The 14519-nt window shown below is 46.5% G+C and overlaps 1 protein-coding gene across 1 annotated transcript in view; it reads left to right on the top strand.

Annotated features, from left to right (window-relative positions):
- LOC128696601 (sodium-coupled monocarboxylate transporter 1) overlaps nt 1-14519 on the top strand; it is a 348670-nt gene that overhangs the window by 157684 nt on the left and 176467 nt on the right. The window lies entirely within an intron of this gene.

Raw genomic sequence — 14519 nt, 5'->3', positions numbered from 1 at the left:
CCACCTCTTCAATGACTGATACTACTTCCTCTCTCTCCCTGCTCCATGAGCCTTATCATACCTCATCTTAAAGCTATGTATGGTTTCTACCTCCACTACCTCACTTACTAGGCTATTCCACTTCCTCACTACTTTATGACAGAAGAAATACTTCCTAACATCCCTTTGACTCATCTGGGTATTCAGCTTCCAATTGTGACACTTTGTTTCTGTGTCCCCTCTCTGGAACATCCTGTCTCTTTCCACTTTATCTATTCTACGCAGTATTTTGTATGTCGTTATCATGTCTCCCCCTAACCCTCCTGTCCTCCAGTGTCGTCAGGCCGATTTCCCTCAGTCTTTCTTCATTGGACATTCCCCTTAGCTCTGGAACTAACAATGTCGCAAGTCTTTGCACTTTCTCTAATTTCTTGATATGGTTGATCAAGTGTGGGTTCCAAACAGGTGCTGCATACTCCAGTATGGGCCTGGCATACACGGTGTACAGTGTCTTGAACGATTCCTTACTAAGGTATTGGAATGCTGTTCTCAAGTTTGACAGACGCCCATATGCTGCAGCAGTTGTCTGGTTGATGTGTGCTTCCGGAGACGTACTCGGTGTTATACTCACCCCAAGATCTTCCTCCTTGAGCGAGATTTGCAGTCTTTGGCCACCTAGCCTATACTCCGTCTGTGATCTTCTGTGCCCTTCCCCGATCTTCATGATTTTGTATTGGATGGGGGGGGGGTAAATTCGAGAAGCCAGTTGCTGGACCACGCGTACAGTCTGTCCAGGTCTCTTTGTAGTCCTGCCTGATCCTCATCTGATATAATTCTCCTCATTAACTTCACATCATCCGCGAACAGGGAGACTTCTGAGTCTAACCCTTCCATCATGTCATTCATATACCAAAAATAGCACTGGTTCATGGACCGACCCCTGTGGGATCTCGCTCATCACAGGTGCCACTGTGATACCTCATTACATTCCATAATCCGTTGTTGCCTCCCTTTCAGGTATTCTCTGATCCAATGCAGTGCCCTTCCTGTTAGACGTGCCTGATCCTCTAGCTTCTGCACTAATCTCTTGTGAGGAACTGTGTCAAAGGCCTTCTTGCGGTCCAAGAAGATGCAATCAACCCACCTCTCTCTCTCATGTCTTACTTCAGTTACTTTATCATAAAACTCCAGAAGGTATGAGACACAGGATTTGCCTTCCATAAATCCATGCTGGTTGGCGTTTATACTCTTGTTCCGTTCCAGGTGCTCCAGCACTCTCCTCCTGATAATCTTCTCCATAACTTTGCATACTATACACGTCAGTGACACAGGCCTATAGTTTAGTGCCTCTTTTCTGTCTTCTTTTTTTAAAAATGGGAACTACATTTGCCGTCTTCCATATCTCAGGTAGTTGCCCAGTTTCCAGGGACGTGTTGAAGATTGTGAATAACAAAAAAGGCACAATACCGTGACTGGAACGATACACAAATAACCCGCACATAAAAGAGAGAAGCTTACGACGACGATTCGGTCCGACTTGGACCATTGACAAAGTCACACCTTGTCAACTCTTCTACTACTACTACTACTACTACTACTACTACTACTACTACCACCTCTTCCTGCCTATATATAGCCGTCCTGCTCCACCTCTGGTTAGTGTGACTTTGTCAATGGTCCAAGTCGGACCGAAACGTCGTCGTAAGCTTCTCTCTTTTATGTGCGGGTTATTTGTGTATTGAAGATTGTGGTTAGTGGCACACATAGCATGTCAGCTCCCTCTCTAAGGACCCACGGGGAGATGATGTCCGGTCCCACTGCCTTTGAGGTATCAATGTCCCTTAGCAGCTTCTTCACATCCTCCTCAGTTGTATGTATGTCATCCAAAACTTGTTGGTATATTCCTTGTTGGTGTCCCCCTCTGTTCTGTCCTCCCAGAGGCCTTCCTGTCTCCACTGTAAATACTTCCTTAAATTTCATGTTGAGCTCCTCATATACCTCTTTTTTATTTATTTTTTTTTCTTTAGTTCACCACCTTTTTTCCTCGGTCTGATCACCTGGTTTTTGACTGTTGTCTTCCTCCTAATGTGGCTATACAGCAGTTTCGGGCCAGACTTGACTTTCGATGCTAAGTCGTTGTCGTACTGTCGCAGGGCCTCCCTCCTTATCTGTGCATACTCGTTTCTGGCTCTTCGACTAATCTCTTTATTTTCCTGGGTCCTATGCCTCCTGTACCTTTTCCATTCTCTGTTGCACTTAGTTTTTGCCTCCCTACACCTTCGGGTAAACCAAGGAGTCGCTTTGGTCTCCCCATTATTTCTGTTGTCCTTGGGAACACACCTTTCCTCTGCTTCCTTGCATTTTGTTGTTTCATATTCCATCATCTCGTTTGCTGACTTTTCTACTAGTTCTCTGTCCCACTGAACCTCCTGCAGGAAGTTCCTCATTCCTGTGTAGTCCCCCTTTTTATAGTTTGGCTTTTCCCTTTCAATTCCTGTTACCCCTCTCCACTCTACTGTATATTCAAAACTCAGTACCACGTGATCGCTAGCTTCAATGGGCCTCTCGTAAGTGATGTCCTCAATGCCTGAACTGCTCAGGGTGAACACAAGGTCCAGTTTTGCTAGTTCATCCTCCCCTCTCTCTCTAGTAGTGTCCCTGACATGTTGATGCATGAGGTTTTCAAGTACCACATCCATCATCTTGGCTCTCCATGTTTTGGGACCCCCATGTGGCTCCAGGTTTTCACAATCAATTTCTCTGTGGTTGAAATTGCCGATAACCAGTAACTTTGTTCTGCTCAAGTGGGCTCTTCTTGCCATCTCAGCCATTGTCTCCACCATCGCTCTTGACCTCCTGCAGTTCTGTGGTGGGTTATACATCACTTCAATGAGTATTTTATATTCCCCAGACTGAACTGTACCCATTATGTGGTCCCTTACACCAAACTCGTCGATGCCTTCCATTTCCTCAAATCCTCATCAGTTTCTCATGAGCAGTAAAACCCCTCCCCCCCTCCTACTCCTTTTATCTTTCCTCAGGATCTGATATCCCGGTGGGAAGATACTATCTGTTATTGCCTCAATGAGTTTCGTTTCTGTGACTGCTATGATGTCTGGGGATTTCTCACTGATTCTTTTGTGCCACTCTTCATATTTATTAGTTATTCCGTCCGCATTCGTGTACCAAACCTTCAGCTTCTTTTCTATCACTGTGGTCCTGGGAGACTATGGGAACTGGGGGAGTGGGAGCCCTGGTGGGGACCTATGGGGGGTTGTTGTGGTATGGGTGGGGATTGTGAGGATGGGGTTGGTGGCAGAGGGAACAGTGTGTGGGTTTGATTTAGATTGCTCAGTAGCATTGGGGCTGTCGCAGTTGGAGTGTGTGTACTCACTCAGTTGTACTCACTTAGTTGAGGTTGCAGGGGTCGAGTCCTAGCTCCTGGCCCCGCCTCTTCACTGGTCGCTACTAGGTCACTCTCCCTGAACCGTGAGCTTCATCATATCTTTGCTTAAAGCTATGTATGGATCCTGCCTCCACTACATCGCTTCCCAAACTATTCCACTTACTGACTACTCTGTGCCTGAGGAAATACTTCCTAACATCCCTCTGATTCATCTGTGTCTTCAGCTACCAACTGTGTCCCCTTGTTGCTGTGCCCCATCTCTGGAACATCCTGTCTTTGTCCAACTTGTCAATTCCTCTCAGTATTTTGTATGTCCTTATCATGTCCCCCCTATCTCTCCTGTCCTCATTTGTCGTCAAGTCGATTTTCCTTAACCTCTCCTCGTAGGACATACCCCTTAGCACTGGGATTAGTTTTGTTGCAAACCTTTGCACTTTCTCTAGTTTCTTTACGTGCTTGGCTAGGTGTGGGTTCCAAACTGGTGCCGCATAATCCAATATTTGCCTAACATACACGGTGTGCAGGGTCCTGAACGATTCCTTATTAAGATGTTGGAATGCTGTTCTGAGGTTTGCTAGGCGCCCATATGCTGCAGCAGTTATTTGGTTGATGTGCGCTTCAGGAGATGTGCCTGGTGTTATGCTCACCCCAAGATCTTTTTCCTTGAGTGAGGTTTGTGGTCTCTGGCCCCCTAGACTGTACTCCGTCTGCAGTCTTCATTGCCCTTCCCCAATCTTCATGGCTTTGCAAATGGTGGGGTTGAACTCCAGGAGCCAATTGCTGGACTAGGTCTGCAGCCTGACCAGATCCCTTTGCAGTTCTGCCTGGTCTTTGATCGAATGAATTCTTCTCATCAACTTCACGTCATCTGCAAACAGGGACACTTCGAAGTCTATTTCTTCCGTCATGTCGTTCACAAATACCAGAAGCAGCACTGGTCCTAGGATTGACCCCTGTGGGACCCGGCTGGTCTCAGGCGCCCACTCTGATACCACACCACGTACCATGACTCGCTGCTGTCTTCCTGACAAGTATTCCCTGATCCATTGTAGTATCTTCCCTGTTATCCTTTCTTGGTCCTCCAGTTTTTGCACTAATCTCTTCTGTGGAATTGTGTCAAACGCCTTCTTGTAGTCCAAGAAAATGCTATCCACTCACCCCTCTCTCTCTTGTCTCACTGCTGTCACCCTGTCAGAGAACTCCAGTAGGTTTGTGACACAGGATTTTCCGTCCCTGAAAACCATGTTGGCTGCTGTTGATGAGATCATTCCTTTCTAGGTGTTCTCCTGATAATCTTCTCCATGACTTTGCATACTATACATGTCAGTGATACTGGCCTGTAGTTTAGTGTTTCATGTCTGTCTCCTTTTTTAAAGATTGGGACTACATTTGCTGTCTTCCATGCCTCAGGCAATCTCCCTGTTTCGATAGATTTATTGAATATTGTTGTTAAGGTTACACATAGTGCCTTTGCTCCCTCTCTCAGGACCCATGGGGAGACGTTATTCGGCCCCATTGCCTTTGAGGTATCTAGCTCACTCAGAAGCCTCTTCACTTATTCCTCGGTTGTGTGTACTGTGTCCAGCACTTGGTGGTGTACCCTACCTCTCCGTCTTTCTGGAGCCCCCTCTGTCTCCTCTGTGAACACTTCTTTGAATCTCTTGTTGACTTCCTCACATACTTCACGGTCATTTCTTGTTGACTCTCCTGCTTCCTTAGCCTGATTACCTGGTCCTTGACTGTTGTTTTCCTCCTGATGTGGCTGTATAACAGTTTCGGGTCAGATTTGGCTTTCACTGCTTTGTCGTTTTCATATTGTCATTGGGCCTCCCTTCTTATCTGTGCATATTCATTTCTGGCTCTACGACTACTCTCCTAATTCTCCTGGGTCCTATGCCTTCTATTCTTCCATTCCCCATCACACTAAGCTTTTGCCTCCCTGCATCTTTGGGTAAACCATGGGCTCATCCTGGCTTTTTTATTATTCCTGTTACCCTTGGGTACAAACCTCTCCTCAGCTTCCTTGCATATTGTTGTTACATATTCCATCATCTCATTTACTGGCTTCCTGCAAGTTCTCTGTACCACAGAATCCCGTTCAGGAAGTTCCTCATTCCCATGTAGTCCCCTTTCTTGTAGTTTGGCTTCATTTGCCCGGGCCTTCCTGCTTCCCCCTCCACTTGTAGCTCTACTGTGTATTCAAAGCTTAAAACCACATGATTGCTGGCCCTGAGGGGTCTTTCATATGTGATATCCTCAATATCTGCACTTCTCTCTCTTTTGTAGTGTTCCTTACGTGTTGGTACATGAAGTTTTCCAGTACCACCTCCATCATCTTTGCCCTCCATGTATCTTGGCCAACATGTGGCTCCAAGCTCTCCCAATCGATTTCCTTGTGATTAAAGTCACCCATGATTAGTAGCTTTGCCCTGCACACATGAGCTCTTCTGGCCACTGTAACCAGTGTGTCAACCATCGCTCTATTGCTCTCATCATACTCTTGCCTTGGCCTCCTGATGTTCTCTGGTGGGTTATACATCACTGCAATTACAACTTTGGGACCTCCAGACTGAAGCGTTCCCACTATGTAATCGCTTGCTTCTCCACTGTCTCCTCTCTCCAGCTCATCAAAATTCCATCGGTTTTTGATCAGCAGTGCCACTCCTCCAACCACCCTGTTCCCTGTCTTTCCTCAGGATCTGGTATCCCGTTGGAAAGATGGCATCTGTTAACATACATGTAAGCTTGGTTTCTGTGAGAGCTATGATGTCCGGTGATGCCTCTTTCGCTCTTTTGTGCCACTCATCCCACTTATTTGTTATTCCATGAGCGTTTGTGTACCATACCTTCAGTTTCCTCTCCAACACTGTGGTTTGGGGGGCCTGTGAGGGTGGGAGACCTGGTAGCGTACTGTGGGATTCTATAGCTGAGTGTGTGTGTGTGTGTACTCACCTATTTGTACTCACCTATTTGTGGTTGCAGGGGTCGAGTCCTAGCTCCTGGCCCCGCCTCTTCACCGGTTGCTACTAGGCCCTCTCTCTCCCCGCTCCATGAGCTTTATCAAACCTCGTCTTAAAACTGTGTATGGTTCCTGCCTCCACTACGTCATTTTCTAGGCTATTCCACTGCCTTACAACTCTATGACTGAAGAAATACTTCCTACTATCTCTCTGACTCATTTGTGTCTTCAACTTCCAATTGTGGCCTCTTGTTTCTGTGTCCCCTCCCTGGAACATCCTGTCTTTGTCCACCTTGTCTATTCCACGCAGTATTTTATATGTCGTTATCATGTCTCCCCTGACCCTCCTGTCCTCCAGTGTGGTCAGGCCGATTTCCCTTAATCTTTCCTCATAGGACATTCCCTTTAGCTCCGGAACTAACCTTGTCGCAAACCTTTGTACTTTCTCTAGTTTCTTGACGTGCTTTATCAAGTGCGGGTTCCAAACAGGTGCTGCATACTCCAGTATGGGCCTGACATACACGGTGTACAGTGTCTTGAATGATTCCTTACTAAGGTATCGGAATGCTGTTCTCAGGTTTGCCAGGCGCCCATATGCTGCAGCAGTTATCTGATTTATGTGTGCTTCCGGAGACATGCTCGGTGTTATACTCACCCCAAGATCTTTCTCCTTGAGTGAGGTTTGCAGTCTTTGGCCACCTAGCCTATACTCTGTCTGTGGTCTTCTGTGCCCCTCCCCCATCTTCATGACTTTGCATTTGGCAGGATTAAATTCGAGAAGCCATTTGCTGGACCAGGTGTCCAGTCTGTCCAGGTCTCTTTGAAGTCCTGCCTGGTCCTCATCAGATTTAATTCTCCTCATTAACTTCACATCATCTGCAAACAGGGACACTTCTGAGTCTAACCCTTCCGTCATGTCGTTCACATATACCAAAAATAGCACTGGTCCTAGGACCGACCCCTGTGGGACCCCGCTCGTCACAGGTGCCCACTGTGATACATCATTACGTACCATGACTCGTTGTTGCCTCCCTGTCAGGTATTCTCTGATCCATTGCAGTGCCCTTCCTGTTATATGCGCCTGATGCTCTAGCTTCTGCACTAATCTCTTGTGAGGAACTGTGTCAAAGGCCTTCTTGCAGTCCAAGAAGATGCAATCAACCCACCCCTCTCTCTCTTGTCTTACTTCTGTTATTTTATCATAAAACTCCAGAAGGTTTGTGACACAGGATTTGCCTTCCATGAATCCGTGCTGGTTGGCATTTATACTCCTGTTCTGTTCCAGGTGCTCCACCACTCTCCTCCTGATAATCTTCTCCATAATTTTGCATACTATACACGTCAATGACACAGGTCTATAGTTTAGTGCCTCTTTTCTGTCTCTTTTTTTAAAAATGGGAACTACATTTGCCGTCTTCCATACCTCAGGTAGTTGCCCAGTTTCCAGGGATGTGTTGAAGATTGCGGTAAGTGGCACGCACAACATATCTGCTCCCTCTCTAAGGACCCACGGGGAGATGTTGTCTGGTCCCATTGCCTTTGAGGTATCGATGTCCCTTAGCAGTTTCTTCACCTCCTCCTCATCTGTATGTATGTCGTCCAACACTTGTTGGTGTATTCCTTGCTGGTGTCCCCGTCTGGTCTGTCCCCCCAGAGTCCTTCCTGTCTCTATTGTAAATACTTCCTTAAATCTCTTGTTTAGCTCCTCACATACCTCTTGATCGTTTCTTGTGAGTTCTCCACCTTCTTTCCTCAGCCTTATCACCTGGTCCTTGACTGTTGTCTTCCTCCTAATGTGGCTATACAGCAGTTTCGGGTCAGATTTGACTTTCGATGCTATGTCGTTTTCATACTGTCGCTGGGCCTCCCTCCTTATCTGTGCATACTCGTTTCTGGCTCTTCTACTAATCTCCTTGTTTTCCTGGGTCCTATGCCTCCTGTACCTTTTCCATTCTCTGTTGCACTTAGTTTTTGCCTCCCTACACCTTCGGGTAAACCAAGGACTCGTTTTGGTCTTCCTTTTATTTCCGTTTCCCTTGGGAACAAAACTTTCCTCTGCCTCCTTGCACTTTGTTGCCACATATTCCATCATCTCGTTTACTGATTTTCCTACCATTTCTCTGTCCCACTGAACCTCCTGCAGGAAGTTTCTCATACCTGTGTAGTCCCCCCTTTTATAGTTTGGCCTGTCCTCTTCAGTTCCTGTTACCTTCTCCACTTGTAACTCTACTATATAGTCAAAACTCAGAACCACATGATCGCTAGCTCCAAGGGGCCTCTCATAAGTGATGTCCTCAATGTCTGAACTGCTCAGGGTGAACACAAGATCCAGTCTTGCTGGCTCATCCTCCCCTCTCTCTCTGGTTGTGTCCCTGACATGTTGATGCATGAGGTTTCCAAGTACCACATCCATCATCTTGGCTCTCCATGTTTCGGGACCCCCATGTGGCTCCAGGTTTTCCCAGTCGATCTCCCTGTGGTTGAAATCGCCCATTACCAGTAACTTTGCTCTGCTCGAGTGAGCTCTTCTTGCCACCTCAGCCAGTGTGTCCACCATCACCCTGTTGTTTTCTTCGTACTCCTCTCTTGGCCTCCTGCAGTTCTGTGGTGGGTTATACATCACTCCAATGACTACTTTATGTTCTCCGGACTGAATTGTACCTACAATGTAGTCTCTTTCTCCAATCATGTCCATGCCTTCCATTTCCTCAAATCCCCATCGGTGTTTTATGAGCAGTGCAACCCCCTCCTCCCCCTCTACTCCTTCTATCTTTCCTCAGGATCTGATATCCTGTTGGGAAGATTGTGTCTGTTATTGTCTCAGCGAGTTTTGTTTCTGTGACTGCTATGATGTCTGGGGATTTTTCACTGATTCTTTCATTCCACTCCTCATGTTTATTCATTATTCCATCCGCGTTTGTGTACCAAACCTTTAGTTTCTTTTCTATCATTGTGGTCATGCAAGAATATTGGGGTTGGGGGAGCGAGAGCCTTGGTGGGGGCCTATATGGGGCTGTGGTGTAGGTGGGGTTTGTGTTGATGGGGGTGGGGTCAGAATGCCCATAAGGGACAGCTGTTGGGGTGAGGTTTGTGATATGGGGATTGGTGGCAGAGGGAACAGTGAGTGGGTTGTAGTATAGGTTGCTCAGTTGCGTTGGGAATGTCGCGGGTGGAGTCTTTTGGTGGGAGATTCTGTGGGGTGTGTTTGCCCTTCCTCCTGTGTCTGGGTCCTGCTCATTTTCATTGCTTCTCGTTCCTCCTTGCGTCTCTGTACCCTCTCTTTCAGTGTAGTCGTTTCTTCTTGTGTTCTGTCGCGGTCGAGGTATACTCTCTGGTACCCCTCTTTGTCCCTCAGTCTTGCTTTCTCTTGCAGAATCCTGGTTCGAACTGATTCTTCCTTGAAAGTTACTCTGACAGGCCGTATCCTTCCACTCGCAAACCACCCAATTCTCTGAAAATTTGTCACCTGGGTCATATTGCCCTCCCCTATTGTTTTCATGATGCCTTCAATCATTTTTTTCTCCTCCTGCTTTATTTCTTCAAAGTTGGCCCCCTTGGCTTCTTGGAGCCCGTACACAAAAACTGACCTCGCCCTTTCCTCCTCCCACTGAGTCTCCATCTGCGTCCTCTGAGGCATTTTATTTCCTTCCATTGACATGTTCTTGCCTTCAGTCCCTGTCATATCTGAAACTTCTATTCTCAGTGGACTGTCTTTCCTGACCAGCTGTCCCTTGCTACTGCAGTTGGCTGTTAGAATCTCTGCATATAGCATACCTTCATTGTCTTCGGACCTGTCGTTTGATCTTAGTGTGCTCGTCGTCTTTTCCCTGGCCCCACGTGGGTCTGATAGGGCCTTCATGTTCGGCATGTCTCCGTTGTTGCTTACCATCCCCTTGTCTGCGCCTGACTTTGAATTTCCTGATGTCACACCTGAATTGTCATTTGTCTCTCTAATCTGTTTCAGGCTTTGCAGTTTCTCTTCTAAGCACTGTATCCTAGCTTCTGCTGCTAAGACCTGTACTTCCCACTTCCTGCACTCTTCAGCTATCTGCTCCTCCATTTTCTTACCAAGCTCTACTATCTTCCTTCCCCACTCTTCCTCCCTTTTTTGGAGCTCTAGCTCCCAGTCTTTCCTCCCTGGTTCGTCCACCAGATCTCTGGGTTTCCGTCCTCTAAGGCCACCCATTTTTTTTTTTTTTTTTTTTTTTTTTTTTACTTTTTATTACCACAGACAGAAGGCTAGAGGAGGGAGAGGGTGTGGGGGATAGAGAGAGAGGGTAGAAAGAGGGAGAGAGAGGAGAGAGAAAGGGTAGAAAGAGGGAGAGAGAGGAGAGAGTATGGGGGTGAGGGATAAGACCAAGGGGGAGGGAGAGAAATGTGAGGGGGGAGAGAAAGGGTAGAGAGAGGGAGAAAGAGAGGGAGAGGGAGAGGGAGAGAAAGAGAGAGAGAGGGAGAAAGGAGGGAAGAAGGCTATGAGAGAGAGAAACGCGAGGGAGGGAAAAGGTAAGAGGTCTGTGGGGGAGGCAGTCAAATTCCAAGGATCAGCTGTGTGTACTCACCTAGTTGTGGTTTCGGGGTCGAGACCCAGCTCCTGGCCCCGAGTGTGTATGTGTGTGCGCACGTGTGTGTGTGTGTGTGAGCACGTCAGTTGTTTATATGTCCCAGAAATACAATTCACTTCTGTGTATCCGTAATACTAATGAGATACCACTAACACTGAGAGTAGTTCTAATTATAATACTAGCGTGTGTTAACAAGTCATTCTTTCACCCAGTTATGTACTACCTTTTACTACATGTGTAGAGGAGGGAGAGGGTGTGGGGGAGAGAGAGAAAGGGTAGAAAGAGGGAGAGAGAGGAGAGAGAAAGGGTAGAAAGAGGGAGAGAGAGGAGAGAGTATGGGGGTGAGGGATAAGACCAAGGGGGAGAGAGAGAAATGTGAGGGGGAGAGAAAGGGTAGAGAGAGGGAGAAAGAGAGGGAGAGGGAGAAAGGAGGGAAAGAGGGTATTGAGAGGGAGAAACGCGAGGGAGGGGAAAGGTAAGAGGTCTGTGTGGGAGGCGGTCAAATTCCAAGGATCAGCTGTGTGTACTCACCTAGTTGTGGTTTCAGGGGTCGAGACCCATCTCCTGGCCCCGAGTGTGTATGTGTGTGCACGCGTGTGTGTGTGTGTGAGCACGTCAGTTGTTTATATGTCCCAGAAATACAATTCACTTCTGTGTATCCGTAATACTAATGAGATACCATTAACACTGAAAGTAGTTCTAATAATTATAATACTAGCGTGTGTTAACAAGTCATTCTTTCACCTAGTTACTACATGTGTACCCAGTACTTGCTTCTCAGATTGTACTGTCTTTGTGTCCTAGACCATTATCTCTCGAAACTGTTGTCAGGGCTGTAGTCCCATTAGCCACGACTTAATCCTCCTGCTTAATCCTTACTCCTACAAAGTTTATCTTCCTACTACTGCTAGGTGTTGTGTGTATGATAATCGCTCTGGAGCAGGGTTTAGATATCGAGTTACCAGTGACCGCTGGGCCGGCTCTATCACTCAGACTCCCCGCCAACCACAAAACAGGTGATTTGTACGTTACTGGTCAGAGGGGACGTCCATCCAGATGCCTGATGTACGATGCTCACTGTACGATGCTTGCTGTACGATGACTCGTGCACCTCGCCCTTCCGCCGCTGGCTTCTTCGCTATTCTTATCTCGTTGCCCTTTTGAGTCCTCATTTACCACACTTATCACTTGTATACTGCTACTTTTATAATTTACACTTCACTTTGGGTAAGTACACTACTTATTTGTGATGACACCCAGCCTGTTATGGTGGCGCTACTCCCTCAGGCCTACTGCTGCCACCACCTCTGCTTATATATATTTATGTATATGTATGTATATATATATATATCCCCTTTCTGGCTAGCTTGTTCACTCTGTGTGCTACATCACATTTTGTCGTTAGCCACCCTCTCTTAATTCTATTTGGTCTTTTCTCTTTAGTCACTCGATTTGTACTTTGTATATGTGTAACAATGTGGCAACAGGTGCCAACTAGGCCTCAACGACTGGCGCTTTGAAATTTTGTTGTATAATTTCAGGCTTTCTCTCGCCTTCACTTTATTTATGTTTGCTAATACACTGGTTATCACTTTATGCCTCTCTTAATTCTATTTGGTCTTTTCTCTTTAGTCACTCGATTTGTACTTTGTATATGTGTAACAATGTGGCAACAGGTGCCAACTAGGCCTCAACGACTGGCGCTTTGAAATTTTGTTGTATAATTTCAGGCTTTCTCTCGCCTTCACTTTATTTATGTTTGCTAATACACTGGTTATCACTTTATGCCTGTCACTTTATGTGTGTGTGTGTGTGTGTGTGTGTGTGTGTGTGTGTGTGTGTGTGTGTGTGTGTTTGTGTTTGAGTGTGTTTGTGTGTGTGTACTCACCTATTTGTGGCTGCAGGGGTCGACATATAGCTCCTGGCCCGGCCTCTTCACTGATTGCTACTAGGTCCTCTCTCTCCCTGCTCTATGAGCATGATCAAACCTCATCTTCAAACTATGAATTCTTCCTGCCTCCATTATTTCGCTTTCTAGGTCATTCCACTTCCTGGCAGCTCTATGACTGAAGAAATACTTCCTAACATCCCTTTGACTCATCTGTGTCTTGAACTTCCAATTCTGTCCCCTTATTTCTGTGTCCCATCTCTGTCTTTGTCCTCCTTGAATACTCCGTGCAGTACTTTATATGTCGTTATCATGTCTTCCTGTCCTCATGTGTAGTCTGGCCAATTCCCCTTAACCTTTCTTCGTAGGACAATCCCTATAGCTCAGGGAATAGTCTTGTTGCAAACCTTGCACTTTCTTTAATTTTTTGATGTGCTTGACCAGGTGTGGATTCCAAACTGGTGCTGCATACTTCAGTATGGGTCTGACCCATATGATTTACAGAGTTTTGAACGTTTCCTAAGTGAGGTATCGGAATGCTATCCTTAATTAAGTTTACCAGATGCCCGTAAGCTTCAGCAGTTATCTGACTGGTGTGCGCCCCAGGAGATTTGCTAGGAATTATACTCACCCCAAGATATTTTTCCTTGAGTGATGTTGGCAGTCTTTGGCCACCTAGACTATACTCTGTCTGCAGTCTTCTTTGCCCTTCCTAGATCTTCACGACTTTGCATTTGGCAGGGTTAAATTCAAGGAGCCAGTTGCTGGACCTGGATGTAGCTTTTCCAGGTCTTTTTGTAGTCTTGCCTGATCGTCGACCGATTAGATTCTCCTCATTAACTTCGCATCTTCTGCAAACAAGAACATTTCTGAGTCTATCTCTTCCTTTATGTCATTCACATATACCAAAAAGAAGCACAGGTCATTGGACGGACACCTGTGGAATCTCACTTGTCACAGGCGCCAACTGACACCTCGTCATGTACCATGACTGACTGTTGCCTCCTCGTCAGATATTCTCTGATCCATTGCAGTGCCTTTCCTGTTATGTGAAGCTGAGCCTTTGGCTTTTGCATTAACCTCATGTGAGGAACTGTGTCAAAGGCCTTCTTGCAGCCAAAGAAAATGCAGTCTATCCACCCCTCTCTCTCTTGTCTTACTTCTGTCACCTTGTCATAAAACTCCAGTAGGTTTATGACACAGGATTTTCCTTCCCTGAAACCATGCTGGTTGTCGATTGTTTCATTCCTGGTGTTCCACCACCCTCCTCTTGATGATTTTCTCCATGACTTTCCATACTATGTGTGTGTGTGTGTGTGTGTGTGTGTGTGTGTGTGTGTGTGTGTGTGTGTGTGTGTGTGTGTGGGTGTGTGTGTGTACTCACCTAATTGTACTCATCTAATTGTGGTTGCAGGGGTCGAGTCTCAGCTCCTGGCCCCGCCTCTTCACTGATCGCTACTAGGTCCTCTCCCTCTCTGCTTCCTGAGCTTTGGCATACCTCTTCTTAAAACTATGTATGGTTCCTGCCTCCACTACTTCACTTGCTAGGCTATTCCACTTCCTGACGACTCTTTGACTGAAGAAATACTTCCTCACGTCCCTGTGACTCGTCTGAGTCTTCAGCTTCCAGTTGTGACCCCTTGTTTCTGTGTCCCCTCTCTGGAACATCCAATCTCTGTCCACCTTGTCTATTCCCCGCAGTATCTTGAATGTCGTTATCATGTC

The sequence above is a fragment of the Cherax quadricarinatus genome, chromosome 47 (genome assembly GCF_038502225.1).
Source record: "Cherax quadricarinatus isolate ZL_2023a chromosome 47, ASM3850222v1, whole genome shotgun sequence".
Classification (NCBI taxonomy): Eukaryota; Metazoa; Arthropoda; class Malacostraca; order Decapoda; family Parastacidae; genus Cherax; species Cherax quadricarinatus.
The sequence above is the reverse complement of the archived record's forward strand: the minus strand, read 5'-3'. Positions and strand labels throughout refer to the sequence as shown.